Source organism: Protopterus annectens, chromosome 13.part0 (genome assembly GCF_019279795.1).
Source record: "Protopterus annectens isolate FY-2018-M chromosome 13.part0, PAN1.0, whole genome shotgun sequence".
NCBI lineage: Eukaryota > Metazoa > Chordata > Ceratodontiformes > Protopteridae > Protopterus > Protopterus annectens.
Window position 1 is genome coordinate 856,954,230 of NC_056747.1, and position 25,384 is coordinate 856,979,613.

Genomic DNA, 25,384 nt, shown 5'->3' on the forward strand with positions numbered 1-25,384 from the left:
GTTAGGTCGCTGGGAAGAGAGTTCCAGGATTTACCAACGGTGTTAGAGAATAGAGAGTCCCCTGCCTTGTTGTTGGCTTTGTGTGTTAGTACTAGTATTTTAGTAGCTGAGCGCAGGGTATTAAGGTTACTGTAGGGAGTGATAAGTTTGGTAAGAATCGGTGTGTTACTAGGCTGATACAGGATTTTATAGGCAATTATTAATTGATTAAGTAGAAGTAGGTTGGGTAACTCTAGCCATCCAAGATTTTTATAATTAATACAGTGGTGGGTCCTAAATGTAGAGCCAGTTGCAAATCTTGCAATATTGTTGTAGGAGACTACTAGTTTGTTCATATTGGTTTTGAGAGGTTAGTATAAATAGGGGAGGCATAGAGGAGGGTAGAGATTAAGTGGGTCTGGGCAATAGTAGATTTAGCTAGTGGGGTAAGAAAGGATTTGATTCTATATAGTGAGCCTAGTTTTTGTTAACTGATTTTATGGTATTGTTTATGTGGGCCTCAAAGTTAAGGTTATTGTCAATTAGTACCCCTAGGAGTTTTGTGTTAGAGTCAGGGGATATAATAGTTCCATTGTTAGAAGTGACAGTAAAGTTTAGAGGTGTGTGTCTATGGGTGGGAGTAAAAAGTAGAAGTTTGGTTTTTTTAGGATTTAGGATAAGACATTGATGTTGTAGCCAATCCTCAACTGTGTTAAACACTTTTTGGGTAAGGGATTGTAGGTCTGCTGGATTTGGGGCTGTGCAGATTAATGTGGAGTCATCAGCATATTGTATTAAGGAGGCCTGAGGAATAACAGTGTACAGGTCATTGATAAAGACAGAGAATAGAAGTGGTCCAAGTATAGAACCTTGGGGACACCTAGTGAGATGGGGAGATGGGGAGATATGTTGTTCTCCCACATGACTGCTTGTTGCCTATTGCTTAAGTAGGATTCAAACCATTGTATAGAAAGAGTATCAAGGGACAGGTTTTTCAGTGTGTTAATGAGAAGTTTGTGGTTAACCATGTCAAGGCTTTCGAGAGATCAATAAACAGGGCTGAGGATAGAGTGTTGTTATTGCGGTTTTTATTTATACAGTTGGAGAAGGATAAAAGCCCGCTAGTAGTACTGTGAAATGGCCTGAAACCGTGTTGGCAGCTAGCTAGCAAGTTGTTGTCTATAAGGTGTTTTAACAGTTGCATATGAATGCATTTCTCCATGATTTTGGCTAAAGGAGAGAGTATGGCAATAGGTCTGTAATTGGATAGATCCCTAGAGTTTCCACCCTTATGAAGGGGGATAATATGTGCAATCTTCCATGTGATAGGAATTGCACCTTCAGAGATTGTTCTGTTAATCAGAATGGAAACTGGGTAGGCTATAGCATCTGCTGCTTTCTGTAGATATTCAGCAGGAAGGAGATCGGCAGCAATGGTGGTAGGTTTGAGTTTTGCAGAAGGGTACGGATAAGGGATGTAGAGATGGGTTTGAGATGAAATGGTGGAGGTAAGGTAGTATTATGGGATGTTAGAGGTGAGCTATTGGGAGATAGTTGGTTGGAAAGAGACTGAATGGTTTCAGTGAAGAAGGTGTTAAAGGTTATTGCTACTTCCTTTGGATTGTCCTGGTCTGCACCTACAGGTGGGGGGGTGACAGTACGACCTGGGTGTAAGAGAGTATTTATACCTGCCCAAAATTTTGGGGGTTTCTTTGCTGGGTATTTTGGAGTTGTATGTAGTACTTTCTTTTATCTAACAGTATTGATTTTTTTGTGTCATTTCTTAACTGTCTAAACTTGATGTGATCTACATGGTTTTGGTAGTACGCCATAAGGTCCAGATTTTATTTCTAAGCAGCATTTTTGTTTTGTATCTTTTGAGAGCCAGGGCGGGTTTGTTTCTAATTTTAATGGTCCTTTTGGAGCGTGGAGGTCGAGGATCTGTAGAAATTTACTGTTAAAGTAGATTACTGCTTCCTCTAGGGGTAGACTTTTAAGGGGTGCCCAGTTGCATGCTCTAAGTTCGTTTTGAAACTATCAGGGTTAAATTTTGTTTTATTCCTCACTGTTCTATAGGTAATTGGATTTTGGATATCAGTCTTGTCTCTGATAATGAAGGTTAGAGCATGGTCGCTTATATCCTCAGGGAGAGTTCCTACTTTATAGCTTAGGTGATGTCTATTTATTAGTATCCAGTCTAGGGTGCTTTCAGTGTTGTTCTGTTTATTGGTCCTTGTGGGGGAGGTAATAGTTTGAGTAAAGCCATGTAAATTAAGATGGGTAGAGGGTTGTTCTGAGGTACAGCTATTCCAATTTATATTAAAGTCTCCGAGTACTATTGTCTCTTGGGGATAGTTGGTTGATAGCCAACTCAGGATATTTTCTAGGTTGTTTGTGTTACTCCCTGGGGGAAGATAGACAGCAATAATATAAATAGATTTATGGTTATTGAGTTGGAGTTTGGAGATAAGTATTTCCTCATTATTAGTTGGAGGGGGCTTAGAGTCAATTGAGGTAACTTGTAGTCCAGACTTGTAAAGTATTGCTATTCCGCCTCCCTTTTTAGCTAATCGATCTTGTCTTAATGTGCTATATCCTGGAGGAGTAAATTCATTGTCTTGTATAGATGGTTTGAGCCAAGTTTCAGTAAGACACAGGATGTCAAATGAGTGTACATCTATGAGAGCATGTATTTGGGCAACTTTGTTATTTATGCTTCTTATATTAAGATGGGCTATTAATAGTGAGTTGGGAGGTCTAATAAGGGTTTGGGTGGTAGTAGGGGTTGCTATATGGGTAACTGTAGGAAGTGTAGGGCTTGGACCTGGATTAGGTTGGATATCGCCATCTATTATTGATTGGAGTTGGTAGTTAAGTGTGATTTGTAGGACTTTACATGTAAGGAACAGAGATTTCTTGGCTTGAGGCCAGTAGTATTTAATGTGATTTAGTCTGTGGTATTTTGCTGATAGGTAGGTTATTGTGCTAGGTGTGTTTGAATGAGAATGAGAGTAGGCTATGGGAGTTGAGGAGGTTAGCTTTGTGGGGTGGGAAAGGTTTATGTACTGGAGGTGTTCATAGAAAGTAAGTAGATAAAGTATAATAAGAAGATGTGTGATGATGTATGGAAGTAGGAGATTCCGTTTAGGATAGGTAGATAATAGTGGCATAGTGTCAGTGTAGAGATTAGTGGACTGTTAAGATGAATAAGTTGGATAGTGTAGGTGAGTATTGGGTGTGGTGTTTCTGGAAATTAAGGTGTGGTCTCCTATGATTGGTGTTTATTGAAGGGGAGTGGTTTAGATGAATAAATGTAGAAGCAGTGGGGGCGGGTGGGAATAGGGGGCAGGGAGGAGAGCGGAGTGAGCCCGTAGGGCGAACGGAGCGGGATAGAGCCAGTGAAGGAGAAGGGCCCCAGGAACAATCAGTGAAATGCTGACTATTGAGGTAAGGTAAAGATGTTTCCAGAGGAGAGTGTGAAGTTGTAAGAATAGAGGAGTGAGCAGTACTGGGAGAACAGAGAAAAGTTCAGGCCTGCAGTTAGATAATATGTGGATCAGAGCAGTGGGATAGACATGTAGGGCGAGTCCTTAGAAAAGGAGAATGGAAACAAAAATAAATAAGCCTTCCTAGTGTGCTTTAAAGACAGGGAATAGAGGAGGGGAACAAAACTAAGCAGCTTAGTTAACCTGTGGGTAAAGTGATGAGGTGTGGAAGGAGGTGGTAGAATAGAGCGAGTGTACTGGCTGACCTGGCTAGGGAGCAGTCCTCAGTTACAAGGCATTAAATAGGTAAAATGTAATAACACTACAGTCATTGTAACACATACTTTCTAGGTTCATTAGAGTCTTAGGGAGAGGAGTTTGCTCTAACTTATGGTACGGGTGGAGTCCAATTGATTCAGTAAAAGGTATGTATTCTTGGCTTTCAGGCAGGACAAATTCTCAGTCACTAGTTCAAGGCTAGCAGAGTGGAGTGCTGGGTGAATAAAGGGAGAGAAAACAAAATTAAAGGTATCAAAGTGTTAGTAGCAGGCAAAATGGCAGTTTCACAGAATACAAAATCCTTAGATGACATTGCTAAGCACATTAAAAATATAGCACAGTACAGAGAGGGCAAAAATTGTAGGTGACAAAGTGTTAGGGCAGGCAAACATTAGCAGTTTATCAGAAATAAAAACATCCTTATTTGTCGTTACTGGGTACATTCAAAAGTATAGCACTGTACAGAAGACTACTATAACCCTTTCAACAAATTAGGTTCAAAGCAACATGACCTGATATTATCAGCATAGGAAAAATTATAGCACTGTTACTGACAGACAAGAATTACATAAAAGTAAAGAAAAGCAGAAAAAACCCTTTACTATTAGCCGGGAAGCAGCAGAACCAAAAACGGCATATAGCCAGTATAATTACAACTGCGCAATCAATACAGGTCACAAATCCTTGTACATAAGTAAGTAGGGCTCAGAATCTACAGTCGGGAGCATCAATAGCCTAGAAGAACAAAGTCTACCTGATTCAGGGATCAGCCAATAGTAGTAGTTATTAAGAGTAGGAAGATTAAAGCCCAATATCAAAACTATACATCTCCTTAGTAGCAGAAATCAGCTGACACACATCCCAAACAGGGAAAGCGATCTTTCAGCTGTGAAGCACCACAACGCTAAAAACACCATGTGTGTGCTACTAAACAGTAGCACAAGCAATGCAAGCTTAGAACTTCTAAGTGTAGGGAATTAAAGTCTGCTTTCTTCCGTCGGAAGCATCACACGCTCAATATTAAAATACATCCACTCCCTAGAGAACAGCAAGAGCAGCATAGAAAAATTGCTCAATTACTTACAGACAAGATGTACTAACAGTGACAAAACGGCAGAATACCTCCTTAACTATTGGCCAGGAAACACCGTTACACAAGGACGACTTCTAACTAGTTCCTATACAACTGATCAATCATTATGTCGTAAGTAATATTACAGTAAAAGGTAGAACGCCCTTTCAACAGCCAGAAACACCAGAGTCTTAAAAGAGAAATGTACCTGGTTCAATAAACAGCACAAGTAGAACAAATCGGTTAATTATACTATAAACAGTACACTTCCCCTTTTCATCAGTCATCCACAGCCAAACGCTGAGAACGGCGTGCCCCGAGATCCACGTGCTGCACGCTTCTACAAGCTTAAGTAAACGTATAATGTGATCTATGTCTGAAGGAAGAGCTTGGAATCTAGAGGTGGTAGCAGGGATGGTTACATGTTATGGATGACCAGCAAGATGCTTAACAAATAAGTCTGCAAACAAACTTGAGTTTAAATTATTTATTACAGAAATTCACTACAAAAAAAGGTGCTGTCCTCCTTGAGTGTAATGAACTATTAGACTTTCTAGCTGATAACTGCATATCTTTGCAACCTTGTCATTTCATAAAAATTTACTTATGACAGACACACTTATTTTTAAATGTGAATGGAAAACCCTGTGAATGGATACCCATAACCCTTGAGATACAACATCACATTATATGACTCTCCAGCTGCAGTACATCACCACAATGAAAATGTGCTACAGTGTCTGCCAAACATGTATTACTCAGAGGTTGAATTCAACAGCTATCATGGAAACTGTACTTTTCTGCAAATTGTCTGAAACAGGTGCAGTTTCTACTCTGAGTATCTGAAACATTAGAATTTGTAGATACATAGCAACTACAGCTCATAAACATCAGCTCAAGTGCACAAATGCTCCTAACACATACTTGAGTTTGTCACATTACACACAACTAAGACAAGATTAAAACTAGTAAAAATATGTTTTGTAGGGGAGGAAGCTCCCTGAATACCCATATCCCTGTTCTTTACTATTCTTACTCCATGGCTGCTGCACATCAGAGAAAGAGCAATCATTGATAGGCAATGAAAAACATGTCCTGCTTTTTCTTGAGGGAAGAGGGGCTTAGAGCTGGTGAGTGTTTGTCTAAAGTTCCACTGTCCATATTATTATTATTGGTGGACTTATTCAATCCATTTTTAGATCTAGATAATACTGGAGTGTCAGGGACCAACATGTCAGCAACATCCATCTACAATAAACACACTCAGAGGTGTTGCCTCCACATAATTGGTGTATGAACAAAACCAATAACCACAAGTCACTAACCAAGGTTCAACACATGGTTTGTTTATACAAAACAAAATATTAAAAACATTTTATAGAATAAAAAGACAGTATTTAACAACAAAGTCTGTAAAATGACAAAATGTGTTGTGTGCTTACAATTTAATTACGCATGGGAAGTTAGCAGTGTAGCACTACCCAACAAAGTAAAACAGTATACTACAGGGATAATTAAAATTCTAACATCAAGGGGGTGGTGTATTTAGCTAAGAGCCAAAGTCGTCCTGCATTTTATGTGGGAAAAGCTGACTGGCGGTTATGCTGCAGGAGTTCCAAGCATACATATGACATATGTAGACAGAATGATGCCAGTCCTTTATACAAGCACAGCACTTGGGCTAGTTTTTAAAAACTTTTGTATTTGAGAAAGTTGAAAAACTAGAACATTGGAGGGGGATTGGCAGACAATGCTACAGTACTGTGAAACATACTGGCAGGTGCTTTTGAATGCATCAGAAAATCCTAGTGTGAACAAAGCAATTTCAATCAATAGTTTATTAAAACTTCAGACAGCTATATTGCGAGTTTATAAAAATGATTGTACTATTAAGGTTTGTTTAAATTTTACAACAGTAATGATAAATTTATAGGACTGGTTGAAATGAGTCGTGTGATAGTTTCGGCTTTATATAAATGGAGTTTGTCAGTTGATTCATTTTATTTCTGAGGATGTTTGATTCAATAAACACACAAAAGCTTTAATCCTTGGTATGGATTATTGTGTGTGGAACATAGGTTGGTGACCTGTGGTTAAATTAAAAATGTTTCTTAAAACTTTACACCACATCTGAGCACCAAGTAAAACCTTGTTGTGTAGCTGTACAACTATCATGTAAGCAACAACTATGTGGGCAAGCTTATGTAAATTAGGCCTCTGTATATCATAGACATTCTCACTAAAATGGAAGTCACACTGCTGAGAGAGTCAGACACTCCTACTACACAACTTCTACAAAGGGTTCATACGGCTGTTAGCCATGTTTCAATCATTCTTTTCAATAGGGAAAGCAATTTCCTTAACTGATCAGATTATCTGCACAACTTAGGAGTACACAGCTACAGTTGTTACAGTTGTACAGTTATTGATTCAAAGATATTCACAGATGGTCTAATAGGATTCAGTGGCATGGTAACAATGCATGCCTCTGAATCACATTATAGCCACGCGGTACTGCTTTGCCAGAGTGAGCAGAGTGCCCTGCTTAACTGTGAATGGTCTTTCTGAATACCATCCTCTGGCTATTTTATCTTGGTAAACCATGCACTCCCAATATTGATAGAAATCCAGCAAATACTCTAAAAGAGGGCTTACTTAATGTTCTTCACTGCAGTTTCTTAAGGGTGAATAGTAATCCATATCACAAAGGCTTGAAAGACAGCTATCACTGCAGTAAGTGATTTTAAATCAGCCTTATTTGACACACATAATAAGTCTAATCACTGCTTATTTGACGCACAATAATTCTAATCACTGCTTTCTGTCATCACATATGTCATCCATTCAAGCTTTACAATTCCTTTTAGGCCTACTCATTTAAGGTCTAGTCCATTAGATGCATTCAATAACATACACTAAGCATTCTCTGTAATCTCTAGGGTATGTACAGCTTTAAATCCTAATGCCTAACTACAGGTACTTGCAAAAAACGTGGTGCACAATCTTTGAGAAAGTCTCTCAGATTAAAGCTCTCATGGAAGCTAGATGTACACATCAAGAGTGAGAGTTACAGATGGAATCTTCTGACAAAAATGTGAATGTTATATGGTATCAAAAATTGAGGAATATATTTGCAGAAGTGGAAGAAAGGTAATTATTTTTAGGGGTTTATGTGTTTTGAAATAGAGATGTATAATTAACAGTGGACATGCTCCAAATACAACCACTAGGAATTTTCTCCCAGCAAGGAAATTTATCAGAAAACTGGATGCTTAAGAAGCAGAAATCTGATTTATACCTTAACACGAGTGGAACATCCAAGAAACCTGAAAAAAGTAGTGTGGCTCATTTCTTTATGTTGTTGGGAAAGATGTCTAGAAGGTATGTGCTACTTTTACTGTCATTGTAGAAGAGAACGATAAAACAGCAGCAATTATAGCAGGGTCCAGCAATTGTGAGCCCAGAAAGAATTTTCTGTTTATTCATCTTTTGCTCTTTAAAAGGACATAAGAGCCAGACACTATAAATGCATATGTTACTAAGCTAAGAACAGAGCCAAATACTGGATTTAGTGAGTTTGCCTGAATCATTAACAGAAGACAGAGTAGTCTGTGGAATAAGAAATGGTGAGTTAAGAGAAGCAGGCCTGCTTATCAGAAACTATATTCGTATGTACAGCTGGTGAAATTAAAAGTACACAGAAAAAACAATTAACTGAAGAAAAGGATGTATCAAGATAAAAGTGCAAGTCAGACACAAAGGTTAAAATGAGAAACAAAATGATAATGAATTATAACAGTAATGAATAGGGAAAAGAGAGAAATGAGAAATTACTTTCACAATTATAGAGGCAAGAAAAAGATTCATGAGGTGCACAGAAAACATTGTGCCCTTGAAACAGAAATCTCAACACTAGGAGTATGTATAAACATGAAGAGAAATGTTCTTTTAATTAAAATTGAAAAACCTCTGCTACAAGGAACACAATTTCAGAGCTGCATAAATTGCATGTTGTTGAACATAATGGCAACTAGCATTTTACTGCTACAATTAAAGTGAAAAGAAGGTGATAAAATAAAGAAATCTGAAATACGTCAAAGGCATGCTGGCAAGAATGCAAATCAGACTTGCAAGAAATGTTGAGACTTAAGCAAATGTTGAATTTATACAATACACAGGTAAAGTTTAGTACTTTACCTGCAGACATTTTTGTAGCTATGGAGTTAAAAGGTGCACAAAACAGATGGGTGGATACTGTTACCAAATACCACATTCAGGGTACCAGGTGGAATTATTGGGTCAAAAGCTACAGACATATGCGAATAAATACATGGAGTTCAGGAGCCTCTTTCACACCATATCACCTAACAAAGTAAATTCCCCTAATATTTTGGATCATTTGGTTTGTGAGAACCTAAAAATGGTAAAAAAATTCATAGTATGAAAGCAAAGATTGAATTTGTACAGCAATGGTAATGTATTTATATAAAGATATCTCAGATACTGTGCATAGCCAGAGCAATGGCAGCCTACATTACTATGCTGATTTATTTACAGGCTTATGAAGTTTACTAGAAGAGTAGGATATACAAATATATCTTTACGCATCTAGGAAAGTACCAATAGCTTTTAGAATTAAAACGAAGCAAGACTTGAAGTTAACAGAAAGCTTAAATGCCCTTAAAAGCAATTGGAGACAATTGAATGAGTGAACAATTTGGTTATTGTTGTAGATTAAGAGAATGTTTGCATTTGCATTGTTCTGTAACATCCAACTAACATGACTAAAAGAGAGTATTACCACTGCTTACAGTTGACGTGGTCTCAACAATGCCAAATGCTAACTACATTTCGCTACTAGATGCAAGCTACTATTATGAGTAGGTAAGGCTACATTAAGAAAGATAAATATAGTGTACATGTAATATGCCTCTAAGAAGGCAGAGAAACCTTAAACTTCCATTGGGATTTCATCAGTGCCAGAGGTATTCCAAAGAACTGGTCTGTACAAGTAATTGAAAGCTTGGGATGTATTATGAATATAAATGATGATCTGTTAGTGTGAAGCCAGACACAAGAAAAGTATAACAAAAGACTGATATACCTGCTGAATAAACCAAGGCAGTATACCTTCAAATTAAATAAGATAAAACATTAAATAGCAGCAGGTCTGACATACATGGGTCAAACTCTAATGTCAGAGGGACTGAACCCTGATACAGAAAAAAAAAAAAAACATCTGAGTAACTGCAAAAATACAAAACCCAGAGGAGAAGTAGGTATTACACAGGTTTTTAGGAATGATGCGACATCTTGCAAGGCTTGCATCGAATATATCTGAGACAACTAATTCTCGAAGAAATCTGTTAGAGCGAGGTGCAGCCTGGAAATGGAGCTATGAACAAGAAAATAATTTTTTCTCTATATACCTTTTCTGTTTCCATGCCTGTCAATCATCAAGCCATTATCACAACTATCCATTCATTCCACAATGGAGAGAGGGATGCTGTGCTCATTTATTCTTTCAGAGGAAACAGCCACCAGAGCTCATTTGTTCTCCAATCAGGTGAGAACAGTCCAAGTCATGGCCATCAAAAAGGCAGCCATGAGGTGATTTCTGTTCTACATATCTAACCTCACTCTCTTGATAGTGACATAGGCACCCAAATCACAGTGGGGGTTACCTGCACTCCCCAAACAGGAATGTACATGTTCACAGAAGCATCCTGCAAGAGCTAATGGGATCCTGGCTTGGGTAGCCATGCCTACATTTCTCACACAGCCATGACCTAGCTATAGGACTGGTTCCCACTTACACCTGGAATGGTACAGCTAATGGCTGGGGAGCCACCAAATACCTCCCTCCCCAGCCAGGCACACTGACAAGAAGCTGCACCTTTCCCATTCCCTTCCCCAGTATTTTCAGCTTTCAAGCCACTAATTAAATTTGAGTTGTCTTGGTTATAGTGATGGGTATTTCCCTCTCTACACTGTAAAGCAAGGAAAACAAGAAAATATTTTTGACCTTAACAAACTAGTTAAAGAAGCTCCAGTACTAAAGTACTATGATGCAAGTAAGCCAGCTGTGTTTTAAGTAGATGCCAGTCAAAATGGTATAGGTACTGTGATCCTACAAAAGATGGCCAGTTGCCTGTTGGTCAACAGCAATTACAGATGCACATATTACATATGTACGTACAGAAAAGGAACTGTAATCAGAAGTGCATGAATGTGAGAAAATCCAAACAAAAACAAGTAATCTCTGTGGTATTCCCAAAGTCTCAAAACAACCCACTAAACAAGTATAGTGGGTCCAGAAACAAAACAGTGTAAGAAACTTCTCTGTGTGGAAGATTTTCAGGGCCTACTTTAGAACGCCAAAACTCAAAATGTCGATCGCTCACATGAGCGAATAATCAGGAAGTCGATGTTAGTTTTTTGGGATCGCAGTACAGTGAAGATCGGAATATTTGCTCTTTCCTCACTGTAGTGCGATCTCGGAGTAGGAATATATATATTTAACAGGGGGTGCCCCCCCACAATAGCGATTTCGAGTTCCTGATTATTCGCTCATGTGAGCGATCAACATTTTGAGTTTTTGTTGTTCTGACATAGACCCGATTTTCAGTCCATATTTCTCTAGTTAATCACTTTATATTAATCAGATCAGACAATAGTAGTAGAAGTAGCTAACTTAAACTCGCCTTAAGTAAAAAAAAAAAAAAAAAAAATAATAATAATAATAATAAAAAATATATAATTGTTCAGAATTACTAAGTATTCAAAAGTAGTCCAAGCAAGGCAGGCAGTCTGTTTCCATTTGAAAATCCATTATTAAGTGCACAGACAAGAGATCTAAGTAAAACAAAAATAGAGTGATAAGTCTCCTCACAAGCTTTCTAAATATATACATACTTTTTATCAGGCAAGGGACTGGTTTATTGTGCTGTAAAACAAAGTGTTATTGGTACACATCTTAAATTCACATCCCTTCCCCCATCAGTGTGACATTCGAGCTGGTCCTGCCCTACTTAGTAGCAGTCATACTAATATAACCATTATGTCCTTTAAATAAAATTTATAATGATATGGTACCTCTTATTTAACCAGATTATTAAGTAGATTATTAAATCTGTGATTTTATCCAAGACAATATACTACATGGCTGGAAATATATCAACCTTAGTCCATTTGGCAATCAAAAATATATATATAAATATATACATATAAACTTTGCATGTAAAAATTCACCCCTGCATTACCAGCCTATAATTCATGCCATACCTTTCGGCCACCTAACTTGGAACGAAACACTAAAGGCTGAGGCGTGTCCATATTCATTAAGGATATCCACACCTCCAGGCTAGTTGCTCAACATAATGCATCCAAAATTATCCAAGTGCAACTACCACTGGGCAAGACTGTAATCCAGGTTGTAGCTTGTTACAGATCCCCCACCATGCCCTAGGATTCCCACTCTTCATTTCTTAAGATACTGGAAAATATTACAGTACAACCCAGTACCTTAATTATGGGTGATTTCAACTGCCACACCATCAGTTGGGAAACCTACTCATGTACCAACTCATTCGCTCAACGTTTTCTGGAATTCATAAATTCCAATGCCTTGGATCATCTTATCCACAGCCCCACCAGGGGCAGCAATATCCTGGACCTGGTCATTACCAATATTTTCATGCCAGAGGTCAACTTCTCGCTGGTCAGATCAGACCACAAGCTAATCACCCTAGACATCCATATCCCAGCCTCACCCCCCATTACAGACATCTGCAACAACTGGAAAGGCTGCAGAAGTACCTCACTAAAAGAATCACAGGCCTAAAGCAGATGCCCTATGCTGACCGTCTTAAAAAACTCCACCTATACTCTGCCGCATATCGTCTACTCAGAGGCGATCTCTGCTTAACATACAAGGCCATGTCAAACCCAGAGATGTTGGACATGCTACACTTAAAGAAATCCCAGTCCCTCAGAGACACACACTCCAGGGATCTAAACTCTGTCATCACAATGAACAAAATATGCCGGAGGGATAGTTTCCTAACCCAGAGACTCCCCAGACTCTGGAATAGACTGCCCATACATGTCAAGAAGAGCGCCTCTTTGGCCCTCTTCAAAAGGAACCTTGATTGGATGGGAGATAGGAAATTCACCCTGGGGATCAAGTCAGTCGCCCTGCTAGACAGGGGTCCAGGGAAGTAAATACTGTGGGAAGAAATAGCCAGGGAATTGTTATAGCTAGGCTTGTATAGGCCCTAGGGCCGATAGCCTAGTACCAACCTATGAACCTATTAAGGAAACTACTGTCAAAAACTACTCCAAAGTCAACTTCATGCTTTTTAAGAGAGAAGTGGCAAACTTCACGACACTCATGTAGACGGATAACAGAGGTATGACTGCTGAATCTTACACAAATGCACTGTATAAGCACATACACGAGTGCATGGATTGTGCCATCCCCAACAGAACCAAGACTCTGTCCTCCAAAAAAAGGGAAGCCGGTCTGGTGGTCCCCTGCCATAAACAAACTCTACAACAGAAGGAAGAAGCTTGGAGGAACTCCCTGGTCAGCCTCAGCAAGAAGCTGAGATCTCTCATAAAATCCTTCAAAGCCAGTTATGAAAATAAAATTGCCACTGATTCAAAAGACAACCACAAAGCATTCTACAGCTATGTCAAGAATCTCAATGGCAACACTCAGATATGCTCTGAGCTACAGCACAATGGCACTAAATATACAGAACCAACCGATATTGCCAACATCCTGGCAGATATGTTCAGTGCTAACTTTACCCCCCTCTCACCCTCCAAAGGGCCCATCTTAATACCAGAAGAATGCAAGGCCCCTGTAATCACTGTTGAACAAGTAAAGGCCGCACTCTCCAAAGCCAAGAACACAGCATCCATGGGACCAAACAACATCCCAGGTTGCATACTGCACGAACTACAGAACGATCTGGCACCCCACCTAAGTACCATGTTCAATCATAGCCTCACCTCAGGCTATGTGCCTACTGAATGGTGCAGAGTGACAGTTATCCCACTCCACAAAGGGAGTGCCACCACAGACCCCAGAAACTACCGCCCCATTAGCCTGATGAGCCTGGTCTGCAAGGCCGTGGAACGTATAATCTTGGAGCTTATAAACAAATACATAGGTCACCTCCAAACCCTGGACCCCACTCAGTTTGGGTTTGTAAAATGTAGTAGATGTCTACTAAACCAGATTGACTTCTTTGAAGCAGTCACTATAGCCGTAGACGAGGGCAAGGTAGTGCACACAGCCTATCTTGACCTCGCCAAGACTTTCGATACCATCCCCCACTCTGGAATTACAGATAAACTCACTAAACTGGGCCTAAATCCCTATGTCTCAAGATGGGTGGCCAACTGTCTCACTGACAGAACCCACACTGTAAACGTAGCCGACTCCAAATCCAACTTCATACCAGTGACGAGTGGAGTACCACAGGGTTCAGTCCTGGGTCCTCTCCTGTTCAGCATCTACTTCTCTAAAGTGCAGGCCAACACAGAAGGTCTTTGGCTAACAAAGTTTGCAGATGATTTTAAAATGGGGCCATAATAGAATCACCTAATGATGTAGACATTCTACAAAAGGGCCTTACAGAGACAGGTGCTTGGTGTCAAAGTCATGGGCTCAAGCTCAATGCGAAGAAGTACATTGTCATACCCTTTGGGAAAAACTCAGTACCCATGAACTACCACATAGGCGGTAGCTCACTAAACACTGAAAGTGTGATAAGAGACCCCGGGACACAGGTGGACAGTAGTCTCTCTTTTGATAACCACTTCGCCACAGTAGTCAGGAAATCCTTCTATTGTGGCACACCTCATCACAAAAAGGTTTTCTTCTAGAAAAAAGGAGGTCATTGTTCCTCTCTACTCATCCCTCATCAGACCCATTATAGAGTACAATGCCCCATTTGGCATGTATCTCCCGAAAGGGAACAGAAATACCTCACTAAGAGGATTACAGGCCTCAAACAGATGCCATACGCAGACCGTCTCAAAAAACTCCAGCTGTACTCCGTTGTATATCGCCTATTCAGAGGCGATCTCTGCCTAACATACAAAGCTATATCAAACCCAGAGCTGTTGGACATGCTACACTTAAAGAAATCCCAGTCTCTCTGAACCACACACTCCAGGGACCTAAACTTTGTCACCACAATAAACAGAACATGCTGGAGGGATAGATTCCTGTCCCAGAAACTTCCCATACTCTGGAACAAACTACCCATTCATGTCAAGCAAAGCTCCTCATTGGCCCTCTAAGAAAAATCTTGACGACTGGATGATAAATAGAAAATTCACCCCAGGAATCACTTCTGTGGCACTGCTTGACAGGGGCACAGGAAAATAATTTTCTTGGGTGGCAAATGCCAGGGGACCTTTTTGGCTAGACTTATATAGGCCCCACGGCCGACAGCCTAGTACCTACCTATGAACCTATAATGCACCAACTTGTAACATATCTCAGATCTTGTTTGCTGTTTTACATAAAGTAGAAAGAATTACTACAAATTTCCTAACAGAAAAATCCATATATAGAGCTCAACATTAAGGGCAGTGGTGCCCTTATAATCTCTCATTCTTCCACAAATCCATTGTGAGAAAGGGTTAGGGTTTGCCTGGTGGGAATTTGAAGAAGAATGAAAATGGACAACATAGATGAAACATTATGGTAAGTACATAACCTTTTTAATCTGTCAATTTTCATTTTACCCACAACTGTTGGGACAGTCCCCAGCTACCTAAAATCCTGAGTGGACTCTAAGAAAGGATCTTCCTGAGCACAGCTGACCAAAGGTTGCTCTTACCCTTGAGACCAGATCCAGTTTGTAATGAGTGATAAAGGAATTAAGATTGGCCCAAGCTGCACATATACTGTCCATGGAAGTTCTAGATAGAAACACTGAAGAAGCTGCCATGGACCTAGTTGAATGGGCTCTTAAAGGTTTTGGTAAGGTTAGATCCAACTTATTGTAGATAAATGATTTGCAATCCATCAGCCTTCTGGCTAAGGATACCTTTGCAACTGGTTTTCCTAAATTAGCATCTGCAAAGGACAGAAATAATTGATCTGTCTTTCTAAATTCTTTCGTTCTATGTAAGTAAAAACATAATTGTCTGTGAACACCTAATAGATGGAACATATATTCACCTTTGTTTGCAAATTTAGGAAAGAAAACTGGCAAATGAATGGACTGATTGATAATGGAATCTGACACCACCTTAGGAAGGAAAGAAGCATTGGTACATAATGTGACTCTGTCCTTGTGAAAGATCAAGTAGAGAGGTTTCGAGTCCAATGCTTGAAGTTCTGAAATTCTTCTAGCAGAGGTAATGGCCACTAGAAAGATAGGTTTCCAGGTCAGGAACTTAAGATTGGATTCAGCTGCTGGTTCAAAGGGATAATGAATTACAGGGGAATTAATTAAGGCCTGCACAACCAAGTTCAAATCCAGTGGTGAAGTAGGATCTTTATATGGATATCTCAGCAGGACTGTGTCTCTAAAAAATGCTTTACAAAGTTTAGATGAAGCCACAGAGGAATTCTCAAATACAATGTGAAAATTGGAGATTGCTGCTAACTGAACTTTAATCATTGAGGAGCTAGCACCCTCATTAAAAATTGTTGCCAAAAATTCAAGTACACTTTGTACAGCAGCTGAGAAGGATTCAATGTGTTTTTGTTGGGCCAAGCAAATGAACCTTTTCCATTTACTTGTGTAAAGTTTTCTTGTAGAAGGCTTATGGGAAGATAAAAGTATATGACAGACAGTGGAAGAGAGCATCTGTTGTCTGACTATTAATGGAATTGGAGAAACCATGCTGCTAGCTTGAGGTTATAGATATCCAGATGAATCATGTGTGCTGGGTGAGCAGAATCCAAGGTGGGTGAAGAAGATGAGGCGAACGAAAGGGGAACCAAATCTGTCGAAGCCAGTAAGGTGCAATGAGAATAACTTGGCTCTTCCACCTGGCAGCTTTCTGTAAAAATTTTGGAATTAGGGGAATTGGTAGATATGCATAAATGAAACTGGGGGAACCAATTGTGGAGCAGAGCATCCCTCCATGATTCCCCCCAGAGGGGGGATTAGGGCAAAGTAACTGATGCATTTGTTGTTGAGGGGAGGAGCAAAATGATCACAACAACGCTGGCCCCATTGATGGAAAATAATTTCTGTCACTTTTATGTTTAAAGACCACTCCTGAGGTAGAAGAATGGACCTGGTCAATTTGCCTGCTATCCCCAGAATGTGCACTGCTATGAGAAAGCGGCTGGATGAGATCACCCATTGCCACACTCTGAGGGCTTCTCAAAACAGGGCTAAGACCTGGTTCTTCCTTGTTTGTTGATGTACCAAACTACTGACATATTGTCTGTGTACATCACAACAAAATGGAGTATGTCTTGGACTGCCTGCAATGCTAAGAGCACTGCTCAAATTTCCAGAACACTGATATGCATGTTGGCCTCTTCGGGGGACCAAGTGCCTTGGAAGAGCCCCCACCCCACCAAATCTGGGAATTATCTGTGGTCACTATGGCCTTGGGTTAAGGGAGAATGAAAGAACGGCTTTGTAGAACTTGATCTGATCAAATCCTCCACCAAAGGTATTGTTGCACGCTTAAGTGATTCTTTCTTGTGCTGCCATGCATTGATAAAGAATTGGCCACTGAGTTGCTAGCATCCATTGAAGAATTCTCATATGAAATCTTGATACAGGAACTAAAATGATGGCCGTGGACAGTGCACAATCAATCAAGCTGAAATTTGTTATATCTAGTCAGGTTTTCTGACCTGGAATCTGATGGGCTGCACTCTTGAGAGAGGAAAAGAAGCCGCCACTGACACTGTGTTGAACACTGCTCCTATGAATTACAAGGTTCGAGTCAGTTGTAACTGAGACTTGTAATTTATGATTATGCTCAGATGAGAATGAGTCTGGCGTACCTGATCTCTTAGTCTTATTAGTGGATGCCAGGTCAGGGTTGAAATGAACCACTCATCTAGATATGGAAACATTCTGCATCTCCGCAGTCTCAAGTGAGCTGCTAGCACTACCATGCATGAACACCCTGAAGGCTGTGGTGAGGCAAAAGGGCAGTGCTCTGAACTGATTGTGACTGGCTGCCAGCCAGAAGCATAAATACCTTCTGGATTGTCCATTTATTTTTATGTGATAGTACGCATCCTGAAGGTCTGTCAGGCACACCTAGTCATCCTTGCCCAGGAAGGGTAGAATGGACTGAACCGTGACCATCAGAAACTTTGTAAGTTGAACTGACTTGTTCAAATCACTGACATCCAAAACTGATCTTCAGTCCCTGTTTATTTTGGCACTAAAAAGAATCTTAAGTAAGTTCCTGATTCTGTCTGGTCTGGTAGGACATCTTGGATGCCTCTTTTTCTAGCAGCTTTTGTATTTCTAGTGCTGCTTCTTTCCTCTGACTGGGTGGAACATCAGGAATTCTGCATGCAGTTGGAGGTGGAAGAGAAAAGGGAATTATATAACCTCTGGAAATAATCCTCTGCACCCAAGTATCTCTTGTTATATCTAGTCAGGTTCTCTGGTGCGGGGACAGTTGACCCCTGATTGCCTTCAGAGGGGGACAATTGGGCCTCCTTTCAGGAGTGTTGATAGGTTCTATCAGAGAAAGAGTCTCAGGACCCTTGGTTTTGTGGGCCTCCTCTGCCACGTGGGCATTATCTATTTGAGCTCTCCCCTCTACCCCTAGGGGAACTATCTTCATGTGTGTCCTGGAAAGTACCCTGGGACTTACTGAACCACATTTTTCATCCACCTCACTGATTCCTAGAAAATGATCCTTGAGGGGTCGAAAAACGTATGCCCACTGCAGAGAGGGTCTTTCCATCTTTTTTCACACCTAGAGAGTGTGTGCTTAGATTTTGGGTCAAACAACAAACTGCCGTCAAAGGGTGCACTGATGAATGAGGACTTAGGCTCTGCAAAATGACATGAGCGCAGCCAGGCATGCCTCCTGATGGAAATGCCTGAATCAACTGCCCTTGAAGCACCTTTGGCTACATGCGAGATGAGCTTCATGGATGAATTTGAAACAGACTGGAGGGTAGCCAACTGAGAGGCCATAGAAGATTGAACCTCATCAGTAATGGTTCTGGAAAGAAATTTTGAAAGTTCCTTGATTGAGTCCCTTTGTAGTCTGGTAAAATGTGCCAAATAGTTCAGAGACCTAATGGCAAAGGTCACTGATGCATATACATTCTTCACAAATCTGTCCATCACCCTAGACTCCCTGTTAGGGGCTGGATAGAGGAACTTTGCTCAGAAAGTTCCTTCTTGGTGACCTCTGCCATGATCACAGCATCCATGGGCGCCCCTTTACGCCAGAATTCCTTCCCAACAGGTGGAGCCCGAATCCAACCTGGTCTCTTAGGGATTGGCTCGACTGAATCAGGTTCCTTCCACTCCTGCCTAGAGACCAAATCAATCAGCTCACTGGCAGACGGAGTAACCCAGGAGGTAGACAGGACAGTTCCAAAGGCTTCCAGAAATACTGATTCCTCTGAAGGGCTGATGGACCAACCACCTACCTGCTTAAGGATCTCAAGAATGTCTCCAAATGAGACGTCTTCCGGAGGTGATTGTGGGGACCCTTCTCTTTCACTGAAATCAGTATCCTCAGTGACTGACTCTTGCGAAGAGTTTAAGAGCCTCCTCTTGCACTTCCTCTTCCTAGGACTTTCTTGGTGGGATGTCCCGATGAAGTACCAGATGAGATCATAAAGCCCTGCTGGGGGTGCTGGAGCCTTGAGCTGGCTGTCCCTGAGGTGTAGAATGATGTGGGTCTAAGAACAGAGACATCTGGGAACCAGAGTGGAGATCCAAGTGGGTTGGATCCATCTGTCCTATCACAGCAGAAAACACTTTCTTCACTACCTCAAAGGCAGATTGCTCTAGAGAGAAGGAAGACAATGGCTCCAAGAAGGCAAGCTTCTGGACTATTGCCTACCTCTGCCCAAAGAGCAATCTCTCTGAGGTGAAAGTTGGAGATGAGGTATCCAATGACGAAGCTCCAAAGAGCAGAGATGGTTCTGAAAACCTCAGAGTAGACGACAATGCCTCAGATCCAACAATGGAGCTTTGGCTCAGAGAGTCATCCATATCCAAAGATGTTAGAGCTGGTACACTCAGAGAAAGCTTCAGATCCAAAGATAAAGGTATCTCCGGATATGAACAGGTTATCTTCAGATTTGAACTGGATGGGCTCAGAAGGTTTGGATCCAGGGACTCAAACTGGTTGGATCAGAGAAGGAGCAACTAATGGTGGTGTGGTAGATGGATGGGCTTTCTTTCCCGAGGGGACAGGAGCTGAACAACACCCATCTGTATCTGCACCGAGAATAATCTCCTCCTCATTCTGTCCACATCTTCCTAAGTCAGACTCCTGGAATAATGAGATGAGGCAAGGGACAGTAACCTGGTATGGCGTCTCTCCAAAAAAGGAAAGGGAACCCTGGAAGGTATTGGGTCCAATGTCAGTGAGTATTTTGTCCTAGGTAGGATCTTTGAATCCGAACAGCTGGGATCCATTGTTTTTTTCGTCGGATCTGCAGAAGAATAGATCTGAACTGGTTTTGGCTCTGGCCTTGTTTTGTCTTTGGTGGCTCCAAAGACAGAGTTGATGAAGTAGAAGGTCTTGGAGACTTAGTCAAATACTCCTTAGTTTTAGTCTTGGGGGATTGAGCTCCAGAAATAGCTTCACCGAATGTTGATGGAAGCAACCCCTTTACTATTAACTTATTCTCCCTGTCTGCTATGGCTCTAGGATTGAAGTTCTTACATATTGAGCAATCCTCTTGGAGTTGCTGTGGGCCCAAGCAGTAAACACAAAGCATGGGCAACTGAAAGGGGCAATTTGTGTCCACACTTTTGGCATTTTCTAAAACTGGAAGCCCTTTATCAGACATACTGGCAACAAAAAACAATGGAAAAAAGGAAACTCTTTTTTTTTTTTTTTTTTGAAACGACAGAATAAAGGAGGGAAAAAAGAATACCAGCAATGGTATGAGAGACTACACTAACATGTAACAATAGCAGAAACAAGGACTAGAAGAATTACCAACAATGGTAGAAAATACTACACTAAGTGTAAACGGTAAGGGAGTAATATAATAATGAGATATACAATAAAAAAAAGGAAACTATAAGAAAAACAGACTTATCTTTAGAAAAACTTGAGAGCACAGGCTGACCACATCTTTTCACAAAAAGCAGCAAACGATATCTGAGGTATGTTAGTGGTTGGTGCATTATGGGTAATGGAGGAGCTCGAGATTTTTTTTGTGGCCATGAACTTTAGTAATGCCCAAGTCAGATCCGAGAATTGGATCCAAAGCAAACAGTTGAGGACAGAATGAAAACTGACATCAGATCTTAATTTACAGATGTATGCAATACAAATGAAATACTGACCAGACAAGGAACTGCACTGAGAAGATATACTGAGTAATGCATATTTCCAGAAAAGCATGAGGAACAGCTAGAAGAAGACCTGGAGATTTGCTGGATAGTTGTTTAGGTACAACTGGCAAATGAAAAAGTGAAAAAAAAATCCAAAGGAGCACTGACACTAATTCAGAAATGCAGTCACCGAAAGAAGTTACACTGGAAGAAAGTTAAGTCATATTTTTTCTTTAAGAGAAGAAATAAGCTGTGTTCAAGGCTGACAAAATAAAAAGATGCTGGAATAACTAATTACCTACTTCAACTACATTACTTAAACCTGAAATTAATACAAAAACTCAAGACATACACACAGTTCCATGCTGACGGCAGAGTAAAATTACAAAGGTCGCGGAAAAGTTTGCAGTTTGAAGTTAAAGTTGTTTGTAAAATAGCCAAACCAAGATCATGTCATTCATGAGGAAGGTGGAACTATAAAGTCAAACTGCAGACATATGTACAAGACAAATATACTGAAGTTCAAGTCAGAAGAGTAACCAGAACTATTATACCCAGTACTGCCATAGGAAACTACAACCTGTGAGAACTATGATAGCCAACAGCTGCGTAGGATACACTCCTCTAGCCATGTTTCAAAGTAAAACCATAGATAAGCAAGACCTTTCCCAAAAATGAATACCAGATATTCAGAGAAAATATTCCTATCAAATAGATCAGGAAAACCTCTGAAAAAATACTGACTGTGATACCAAAGACTGTAAAGCTGTATTTATTATAACATCTTTTAAATGTTTACAAAAATAATTATATGTAAAAAAGCCAATGACATGCCTTCCATATTGCCAAAGTTAATTTAAAATAATCAAAGTAATGCATGTTACCTCATACAGAATATATCTAATAACTGAAAAAAATGATGTAGCGTGTAGGTATATATAGCTTTAAATGCTAATGCTTAGTTTCAAAATGTTGCATGTTACATAGTGAACATCCTTTCTACAAAGTCAGCTTGAAACTCATGGAGAGCAGTAGTAGTAGTAGTAGTACAAAGCCAAAGTACCCTCAGCTTGTACAAGGTATCCTGGCAAACATCCAGATGAAAGAGTCCCCATGCATTATCCAGCAAAGGCAGGGTTAATGTCCAATCACAATGCAGCTGTTTCAGAAATGGTGTTTACACATGGTGTAAGACTTGCTAAAGCTTGCATGTTTACTTTATTTGTTTATGGTAGCGCAGTCGATAGCATGTTACCTCACAGCAACAGTTTGCCTAGTTCGATTCTCAGCTGGTGTGTCTTCTGTGTGGATTCTAAATGTCTTCCTTGTGTTCTCTTGGGTTTCCTCCCACATTCCAAAGATATACAGTAGGTGGATTGGACACAATTGAACATAGGTGTGTGTGTGTGTGTGTGTGTGTGTGTGTGTGGGAGTGTGTGGTGTGAATGAACTATCACAGCAAGGCTAGCCACCTGGTGGTGTAAACCTTGGCTCTAGATGATTGTCACTACTGAATTGACACCCTCAACCCTCATGTGTAAAAATGGGAAAAAAGGGGTTGTGGATGGATGGATGGATTTGTTTACAAAGTACATAAGCTGGTCTAGTAACCATTATCAGGCATGACCCAGGCTCAAAGAGCAAGAGCATAACATCCAGCTTGGCTGACTTTTAGACTCACGTCCACTTTACTTAATGATCCATCATGGTGTGGCATACAATATATCTGAAGACATCAAAAGTTCCTTCATTAATTTGTTCTAGCTAAGAATAGCAACCCTATGTCTTGTTCATCAATATGATGATCCAAAAATCAGCAGGCCTGTTTAGCTAATGATCAGTAGTAGTTAGTTCCACATTTTAGCATTATCACATTAACCCACTTTTTTCTTTAAGATTATGTTTCCTAACCTTCTTAAATCTAAATTTTCAAATGAAAAGGATCCAGACAAATGCAACTATCAGCTCTCCTCAAGATTCTCTTCTCAGCCTTCTCGTGTTTGGAATTTATTTCTCTAACGTACAGGCGAATGCTAGTAGCATTTGGCTAACAAAATTCACAGACAAATAAGAATCACTCTAAACTTCCCTCAGATTCACTAACATTCCAAAATGGCCTTGGTCACACTAATAACTGGTGCTCTTATCATGCTCTCATTCTAAATACAAAGAAATATATAATCACCTTTGGGAATAATTGTGCTCCTGCACAGTATCACATAAATGGTATTCACAAGACTGACACCATGATTTAAGATTTGGAAACTCACGTAGACAACGAGTACATCTCCAACAGTCAGAAAGTCCTGCTACTTCCCCTCTATCATCTACCATGGATTCTCATCCAAATCCCAATTCATTCTAATTCCCTTTACTCTGTCCTTATTTACCCTAGCATAAAACACAATACTCCATTTGAAATGTATAGTTCTGAACAACTCACCGAACTAAAAAGACTCCGGCATTTTAAAACCAAAAGATTAAAGACCTGTTTTTATCTAGATAAACTGAAAATCTTGTCCTTATTTTTGTAAACTATAATATCCTGTGAGCTGATCCATGCCTCACCTTCCAAGCTATGGCAAACCTTGCTCTCTGTTACCTTCTTTTCTTCTCAAACAAATACTCCTTAATTAATACCAGTTCCAAAGACCTACTTCTATGCTGAAATATCAACAGTCTTTATTCTTAGATAAATTCATCACCCAGTCCCTCCCTTACCCATTGAAAAATGTTCCCTACACATTAGACAATGTAAAACCAAAACAAAAGTCGCACTTCAGTTAATTGAATGGATCGGAACCAAAATATTTATTCTAGGTGTCTCTGGCTATAAAGTTTTAATTATACTAAACTAAACCATCATATCCCAAGCCCAGAACCATAACTAGTTTATCTTGTGCTCTGTGCTGATTCCAAATCATCCCCTTAAAGGAGAAAAGAAAAAAAAAAAAAACAACTCTTCTCACACTCTTAAAGTTGAAGAACAAGAAAAAAGTCCATCTCCTCTCCTGCAACTGTAGCAAGCTGCTTAATAAAAAAACACCTTCCTACAGTTACTACTGCTGCAAACTGCTCACCTCACACTAAACACTTCAACAGAGCCATAAATACATTATCAGCACTCATTTATGAAGCCATGATATCCTTGTGGCTTCATAAATCAATAACAGCATGGAATTCTCACACCACTGGTACCTGCTGATTGTGTCCCCTGACAGCTTGCACCTGAGGTGATCTTCCCCTTTACCTCATCCTAATTATACATTTGCTCAAGCCACGTTTGCCTACTCTGCATCTTATTTCCACCCTTTTATCCAATTTCTCACTATTTTTCCCTTTCACTACCACCATCTTCTGTACTATTAGCTCACACTCAAGTTGTCTTCGTCTTTGGCGTTCTTGGCTAAGCCTGCAGTGGTTGACATACTGCTGTTCCAGTATAACCCTTGAACACCCATTAATCTGTCAGAGTATTCTAAGGTGCATTATATTCATTTTATGTAAGACATGGATATCAGTTCCCTTCAGGATGAGGAATATAATACACAGAGACAAACATATTGAGATTACACTGCATCAGAAGTAGCAATCGTTCACATTTCATAGAAAATTTACATTTTTTGTCACCGAAAGTGTTTTAATGATCTTATCTGTCTTCTAGATATATTATGGGACGTTAACTTCTTCTGCAGGAATATTAACTACAGATATCTCATATTCCTTCTCAGGCTTCAGAATATTTATGTGGTACAGGTGGCACCTCACAATTCAACCATAATCCATTCCAGAATGGTAGTTCAATTCAAAATGGTTGAATTGTGAGAAGCAATTTCCTATACAAATGTATGGAAAATGGTTTAATTCATTCCCAACCCAAGCAAAATTAAAATATACACTAACAAAAAAAAATGTAGCTCACCATGATTTGAAGTGTAGAACATCTCTTAATTGGAAGAGAGGATGCAGAGGCGGGATGGAGGAGGAATGGAGGACTACTGTATTCCTAAAACTACGGCTCATATGTCACATACAAAATTATTTGATGTTAATCCATCTACGAATGCAGGACA

General features: G+C 40.0%; 1 protein-coding gene across 6 annotated transcripts in view; it reads right to left on the minus strand.

Annotated features, from left to right (window-relative positions):
• The window catches only part of ACACA (acetyl-CoA carboxylase alpha), a 2,143,878-nt gene that overhangs the window by 503,915 nt on the left and 1,614,579 nt on the right, over positions 1–25,384 (minus strand). The gene's annotated exons all lie outside the window — the stretch shown is intronic.